Genomic DNA, 8,447 nt, shown 5'->3' on the forward strand with positions numbered 1-8,447 from the left:
GATAAAACGAAACACACAAGGATGATCAGTCTTGACAGACAACACGTAACATGTGTAAAATAGAAGAAACAAGAAATCAAAAGGACTGAAATTTGGGAAAAGAATCGACAAATAACAGAGGGAACAAAAAGAAAAAATTATGGAAAAGGAAATGGGAAAAGAACGTCAAACAAAAAAAAAAACTTCACTTTCAAATTTTAAAAGTAATTCTTTAAAAATTAAAAAGCAAAACCAAAATAAATTAATTGCTTAAAAAACATATGAGAAATTGAACCCGAAACCTAAAGGTAAACTAACACACTCACCACCACCAAACCAGTAGCCTCATTCTGACATTAAAATGCGAAAACCCACTCAAGTGCTCAACCTATCCAATGACCCTAACCACAAGTTCAAAACTTCTAACCCCAAATTCTGGGGTATTATAGAAATTATGATAAATATGGATTGAATAGGGACTATGTAGGATTCAGGTAGCTAGTATTTTGATTGAATAAGGATAATTTGTAAATTTCGAGATTTTGGACTAATTTGCATAAAGATTAAAATGTTAGGGGTAATTTTGTAAATTCACATTGATAAGGGTTATATGCTTGAATTAATTATGTAAACTATTTTAATGGTTTAATTGAATGAAATTTATTATTTAGGTCAAGAAACAAACCAACCGAATCTAGATCAAGGAAAAGCTAAAATTTTGGACTATTTGTCAACTTTGTCATCGCAACTATTTTCGTCGAGGTAAGTTCGTAAGTTAATTTAATAGTAAATTGATTGATGATTGTAATTTAATTCCTATCTTTATATGATTGATTCATAAAATTCCTTGGATTGAGAAAATAAGAAAGACCATAATTGAAAGATATCATGACATTTTACCCAAAGTGAGAAAAGACCATAGTTAGAAGATACTATGACCTCAAACTGGGATGAATAAGACCATAGTTGAAAGATACTATGAAAATAAATTGGAAACTATATAAGACTATAGTTGAAAGATATTATGACATTGAATCCTATACAAATAAGACCATAGTTGAAAGATATTATGGCATCACATCGATAATGATCAAGACCATAATTGAAAGATACTATGAAACTACTTTGAAAATGAATAAGACCATGGTTGAAAGATGACATGACATCCTTTGGAGCGGTGAATTATTCGGAAAGGTATACAATTGGAGTGAATACTCCATTAAACTATTGAGGTTTGTTGTACGAAAATGTATCAAATGAACATATAAATACTTTATGACTCAATGCATAATTAAGTTAAATAATCTTGAATTAGAAAATTATGTTACATACTATACGAGCCAAGTAAGCGTAAATTGCTTACTTTATCTATATTTTTTCCTTGTAGATATTGACAAGATTTGATAGTTGGAGGACTGGGTGGGAGCACACACATTATCTGTTCATCATCTCGATGGATGTTTTGATGTTTTGATGTTGGTTATAAATGGCATGTACTAAGAACCTTTAAGCTATTTTGTTAATGTGATGATGTTTTATCCTTCTTTTAGCTATTTGTACATATATGGTTTAGTTTGGTTTAAAGTTGTATACAACATGATGTTTTGGTATCTTAATTTCATCTACTTATGAATGGTTATTTTATGTTTGTGGTAAATATGAATGGTAAGAATGAATGGTAAGTTTGATATCTGTTTATGTTAAATATTATGGTTTGGATGCAAAGTCGTTTAGGGTGATATATAAGTTTGATTTGGAAATTGAATTGTGGTGTGAATGAGGGCACATTTGTTAGACATTTAAGTGTTTGAATAGGTGTTGTCATTGTCTCTTATTTGGTAAGTGAATTTGGCATGAAATAAACTTTTAAAAGATAAGGTTTTACCATTTTGAAATTAGGTATCAATATTTTAGCATTTAGTTTCGATACTTGACCATATGAACAATTTTAAAACAAACAAAATGCCAAAATGGTATTGATTTTTATTTGAGTATCAATACTTTTCATGAAATATCGACACCATCAAATAATTATCGATGCCCTTACTTTTGTAAGAAAATAGAATTGAATTTTGGTATCGATTTTTAGTAAGGTATTGATTCAGTATCAATACATGTTTGGATTTCACAATTAGGTCCTTATGGAATTCAAATTTTTAATATGTTTCATTATATGTGATATCAATTTGAAATAATTTATTTTTGTTTAAATAAAGTATTTATCAATTGTTGAATTTTGTCGTAGCATCTTTTTACTCGAGTCCAGCGACCGGGCCAAGTAAAGAGTGTTACAAGCAAAGTCCTACTTGTCACAGTTAAAGTTGACAATTCATTGAAACAAAATCTTCAGGCTATGCTTATATTGTGGAATTATTCAAGCCAATCAATGAAGATAAATTCATTTGGAGGAACATATCTTAATTATCAAATTGATTGTACCAAATCCTTTAAATCAAGGATGTTAGACTGGGACAAAACTTGAAGATTTATCTTTCAATAATCCACCTTACTTTGATTGTTGTTATATTTTATTTAGCTATTTTAGCTATTGTTTAGAAGGGATTGTAATTGATCTTTAACATAATTAACAAGCCCCGAAAATTACTATATATTTGAGAGACTTGTATAGGTTTAAGAATTGAATTATTATAGTTGAAAAATTTCCACCTTTCTCTTTTTCTCTAATCTTTTCTTTCTAATTTGAAATAATTTGTTTTTACGCATTAGGAAGAAAAATGATTATATTTTCTATTTTCTTTCCTCTTATTTTTCCTTCTCACCAAACACTTTTGAAATTGATTTTCCTTCCACTTTTTCACTTTCCTCTTTCCACCTTTTCATTCAATCAAACACACTCTTAACCAATACCATTAAATCAACCTTATTAAGTTGAAATCAAATGTCTTTGTATACTTTCTATCTCAGAGTAAACATATTGTACAGAAAGATTAGTAAGTAATGTTGATCTGACAGTTTTGGTAATAGTTTCCTGGTATGGATGCCTTGTGCTCAATGTTACCATATGTGGATTAAAATTAGTTGACTATATCGAAGATCAATGTTCAAGATTTTGGGTTTCTCCATGGTTAAGCTAGGTTGTTTGGTGGGAGAGTCCATAGCCTTTTATGTTTTAAGGATTTTTATAGATGGAGCCAATTGTTGATGTCCAATTGTGGTGGATAGTTTGAAAAATAAGTTAGAGAGCATTGAAGTTTGTACTCTGGAACACCCATTGATGCTTAAGTCAATGAGGATTTGAAGGGAAAGAAAATGGTGAAAAACTATCCACTAATCAACACCATAGTCTTGATCTTTATATAATTCTGTGGGCTTGCATAAAGCTACCTAGGCTTATGCTTGGATCTAATTGTCAATTCTTATTAGTTGATTCATTCCTTAAAATCTTTAAGGGCATTATTCTATAATTTTATTTTGCTAAGTGATTGAGCTCGAAAAGCTCATTGTAGAAGTTTCATTTGTTATTTAAGGAGAATATTTAAGGAGAAACATAAAGGGTGACATATGTACATGAATTTTGAGCTTGTGGGGATGAAATCACATATAAGGTTTTTTGGCATGTTTCCATTTTATTTAGGCTAAACAACCTTTTTGAGTTTTTGTATTTTGAGCTGGTTTGCTCATTTTATTGAGCACATATTTCATTCTAAGACATGGTGTTTGGGTCTAAATCCATTAGCGTTGTGGTTTAACAAATGTAACACCCTATACTCGACTCTGCCGGGTCTTAGCTACAGAGTTATCACATTTGTTGCTAGAGAAACTACGATCAATTTGCAATTAAAATATACACTTTAATGATAATATTAAACAGAAATGCATTCCTTAAACCTGCCAAAGTAAATCTAAGTTTCATTTATATATATATGCACCTAATAATGTACAACAAATTAACCATCAAATATCTCACATATTTATCAGCTATGAGAATTATAATTGGCATATAGTTTTAGACATATGCATATCAACCATATATATATATATATATATATATATATATACTATTACTAGAATATAAAATACAACATTTGATTATAGCATCATTCATCTACCACAAAACCTAACTTATTAGGTACATGCCAAATATAAATAAAAGCTGGAAACAACAAACATGACTGAGTTTAGGACTATGGATTGGATGCTAAATTCGATGTTTGGGAGTCTAAATCTAACCTACGCACGAATAAAACAAATCATATGCTGAGTAAAGCACTCAGTGGTATTTGTATAATTTAAATAAGTAAATTAACATATGCAACATGCAACATACAACCATCCCATTCCTAATTTAGTTTCATACCATTTGTGACACATATATTCACCTTCCTATTGACAAGTATATATATAAGATAAGTTATATCAAATCATTTGATTTGTATTCGAGTCAACCACATCCTATCACAATCAATTCTTATCATTTAATAATTTAGTTCTAGTCAAAGCATACATTCAATATAAAACTAAATCAGTTTTAGGCCATACACAAGCTTACGGAAGCTTTAAAGTTAACCCGAGATCAAATTAGGACTAATTTGGAAGGAACTCAAAATTTAGGGTTAATGTCATGACGTGAGGGAGTTCTTTGATGTAGCACCCCAAACACGGCCTAGAAGTTATGGCCGGATCCGGCATGCCACATCAAAAACATAAAAAAAAAAATTTCCATTCTAAGTCCAGAAAATCGTACTTGATGTTCAAAAGATTAATTCATTAAAGGTTAAAGTGAATGGAAGTCATGCACCGTAGGAAACCGGAAAGAGGTGGTGAGTCCATCGGATCGCTATACCAAGCTCCTTCGGATCCAATCCTAGACATGCATACCGCCATTGCCATACCTTAACGTCATGGATATTTCTAGGAAACCGATTCGATTAAGTCATTTTTAGGAAAAGTTATTAATTTTGGAAAATACTTTCATTGCGGAAGCTTTGCTTGTTGTCGTGTTATTTTGAAATCAATTGTTGTTTTTGAAAACGCGCCCTAAAGCTATCCAATTTTAACAGTTAAAATAAGTAATACCTATCTTAGTAATACATATTAAAACCATCAAAATAATTAAGCGGCCTTATTACATTTAAAAACCCAAAACTTCAAACGTAAATAAAAGGATGTCCAGTTCACCAGAAGAAAATCAAACTTTCAGAACGGGTGGCCACTCCGAATTCCCTCACAGCTCCAAACCCACTATGGTTGGGGATTTCCTGCGTGGATGAAAACAACAATTGATTTTAGGAAAAGTTATTAATTTTGGAAAATACTTTCATTGCGGAAGCTTTGCTTGTTGTCGTGTTATTTTGAAATCAATTGTTGTTTTTGAAAACGCGCCCTAAAGCTATCCAATTTTAACAGTTAAAATAAGTAATACCTATCTTAGTAATACATATTAAAACCATCAAAAATAATTAAGCGGCCTTATTACATTTAAAAACCCAAAACTTCAAACGTAAATAAAAGGATGTCCAGTTCACCGAAGAAAATCAAACTTTCGAAGCGGGTGGCCACTCAATTCCTCACGACTCCAAACCCACTATGGTTGGGGATTTCTCGTGGATGAAAATAAAAGGGGTGAGTTTGGGAAACTCGGTGTGTAAGGAAAACCCATTCAAAGCCCAAGTCACTCAAGCCTATTGGGCCTAAACCCATTCAGTAATAGATGGTATTGGGCGAGCCCTTTTAGATTACAATAAACCGGGCCTTAGCCCTTATTCAGATAACAATATGGCCCATAGGCCCATTTCAAAATACATGCAACATCAAGAAACATATGCAAGCCCATTTGGGTAACAGTGGTATTGGGCGAGCCCTTTTCAGATTATAATAAACGGGCCTTAGCCCTTATTCAGATAATAAAGATGGCCCATAGGCCCATTTCAAAATACATGCAACATCAAGAAACATATGCAAGCCCATTTGGGAGACTACTCAACCCACCAACCACTACACTCCACCCGTACCAGCCATACACTCCATGTGGGAATAGCTCAACCCACCTAGCCCAACACTCCACAGATTCTTGACCTTCTTTGCTCGATTATCAAAGAATTGAGGCAAAGCCTCCAAGAAGTGGACAAGCCACTTTCAAGACTTCCTCCGTCAATATCCCGGTCCCATGCATCGATAATAACAACATGGCATGCAAGAAATAACAACATCAAACATGCATTTAGGTCAATTTAACCCTAGGGGTATTTCGGTAATTTATCTCCTAGGGGTAAAGCGTAAATTTTCCACTTTTAAAGGTATTTCAGAATTTATCTATTTTAGGGTTTTTCATGCATATTCTTACTTTTCACGTACTAATGTAATCACGCATCGAGGGTTCTTACCGAATTGGGCTGTTGGCCCATCATTCAAATTTTGGCCCATTAAGCCCAAAAATATCGAGGGCATAGAAATCATGCACTTTGCGGTCAAACATTGCAGCTTACCAAAAACATTAATCGATTTACCTCACGAGCATTCGACACTCGCAAATCTACAAAATACCGCTTTTGGCATTTCGGCTTTTCGCTTTTGCCGATCTAGACTAAGAAAGAGGGTGTTAGTTACACACCTGTTTGCGACGATATGCTGACGAGATCCACACACGAACCGCCTACAATTGGATTACTAACACGTTAATCTAACTATTCAATTACAAACTACATATTAACCCCTTACAATATTCGGCCAACCACACCTACAGATCATTGTAAGCTTATAAGAAAACAATAAGCAACTCATTAACAAATTTTTGTCAATGTTTACCACATAATCATAATTTCACTGCAAGCTGTCTTCCTGAGCAACAGTCACTAAATCATTTATAAATGGAGCTACGAAACTCCAAATCAAGTTCCGTTAATTTTCCTTGAAAATAGACTCATATATCTTCTATCCATAAAATTTTCAGAATTTTGGTTTAGCCAATCAATACCAGATTTTTCTCAAAGTTTCCCATGTTTCACTGTTTGAATAATCTGACCACTCTTCATTACGAATCAAATTTCTCATTGTACAGAATTCAAAATATGTTCTTGTTTATTTCATTAGAAACTAGACTCAATAAGCTTTAATTACATAATTTATTCAGCTTCTAATTCATCTCCCACAATTTATGGTGATTTTCCAAAGTCACGTTACTGCTGCTGTCCCAAGCAGATTTATTACCAAATCACTCTTTCATACACCTATCTTGCATGCATGTTATTTAAACATGTATATCACCAATCAATCATCACATATCTATGATTTTTACTTAAGCATAATCTCCATTTCATCATTTCAAAGCACAACATGTTAGCCGATTTTTCCCTTTTGCCGATTTTTCCCTTTAGCATCTAAGGCACATGCATGCTCATTTGTTTGGCTCAACTTCACATATCTTCCATTTTTCATCAAAAGAACATGAAACAACAACCATTTCCTTCATTTTAATTCATGACCAAATGTTCACAACACAACTAAAAATCAAAATATACTTCAAGAGTTAAGGCAGAATCAAAAAGAACTCATGAACCTCAAAATAGAAGCAAGGTACCAAGAACTTACCGTCAATTTTCCTCCTCCTAATGACCAAATACTCAAGAGCTTTCTCCTCTCCTTTCTCTTCTCTAACTTTCAGCTATGATGAACAAAGATGGACAAAACTTTGTTCTTTTCACCCCTTTTTCTTTTAATAAAACTTCATATTTCATCCATTTAATTCTTTAATACAAAAGACATGGAATTCTTATCATGAAACATTTACCTAACCCATTATCATGAAACATTTACCTAACCCATTATCATGGAACATTTACCTAACCTATTATCATTGAACATTTACCTAACCTATTATCAAATTGTATCAATTTGTACCATAAATTATGGATATCAAGTGCACATTTTGTCTACAACAACATGATGGCTGGCCACTTCATGTAAAATGGGAGGTTTGTCATGCAAATCCTCCTATTTTGCACTCCTATTTATTTGGTCACTTCAATTTAGCCTATAGCATTTTCAAACATTTTCACATAGGTCCTATTTCATAATTTCACCCCCGTTTTCTTATGGAACAAAAATTAACTAAAATTACCGGGTTCTATCTTAAGCTTGGGCTTTCTAGAGGCCCACTAACATAATTAAACCTATGCCAACAGTCACAGGATTCCCAAAAATTGGGGCGTTACATTTGATGTGACTCATTGACTTGGTTTCGTCACAGCGATGGGGTTCCTTCTTGCGTTGTGACTTAAGCTTGTTCGAATGACCTGCAATCAGCATCACAATGATGCTTGGGCGACGTCACAATATCACTAACTGTTTCTATAACATCCACACATATCCAAAATGTAACATTCCATTTTTTAGTGTTGTCGGAAACTGTAGTTTTGGGACCGCAAATTCGACAACTAAGTTCGTATAATTAGTATTTAAATTATACGAGTTAATAATAATTCTATATTGAATTTTGATTTGATGAATTT

At 32.8% G+C, this 8,447-nt stretch overlaps 1 long non-coding RNA gene across 1 annotated transcript; it reads right to left on the bottom strand.

Annotated features, from left to right (window-relative positions):
• Positions 1-5,049: 5,049 nt before the first annotated feature.
• Positions 5,050-7,802, bottom strand: LOC128290101 (uncharacterized). The gene is made up of 3 exons (XR_008279744.1): positions 7,528-7,802; positions 6,551-6,592; positions 5,050-5,198 (listed from the first exon to the last, which is right to left on the bottom strand). It is a non-coding gene; the product is annotated as an uncharacterized LOC128290101 (long non-coding RNA).
• Between the last annotated feature and the right edge of the window lie 645 nt (positions 7,803-8,447).

The sequence above is a fragment of the Gossypium arboreum genome, chromosome 3, assembly GCF_025698485.1.
Source record: "Gossypium arboreum isolate Shixiya-1 chromosome 3, ASM2569848v2, whole genome shotgun sequence".
NCBI classification, from domain to species: domain Eukaryota; kingdom Viridiplantae; phylum Streptophyta; class Magnoliopsida; order Malvales; family Malvaceae; genus Gossypium; species Gossypium arboreum.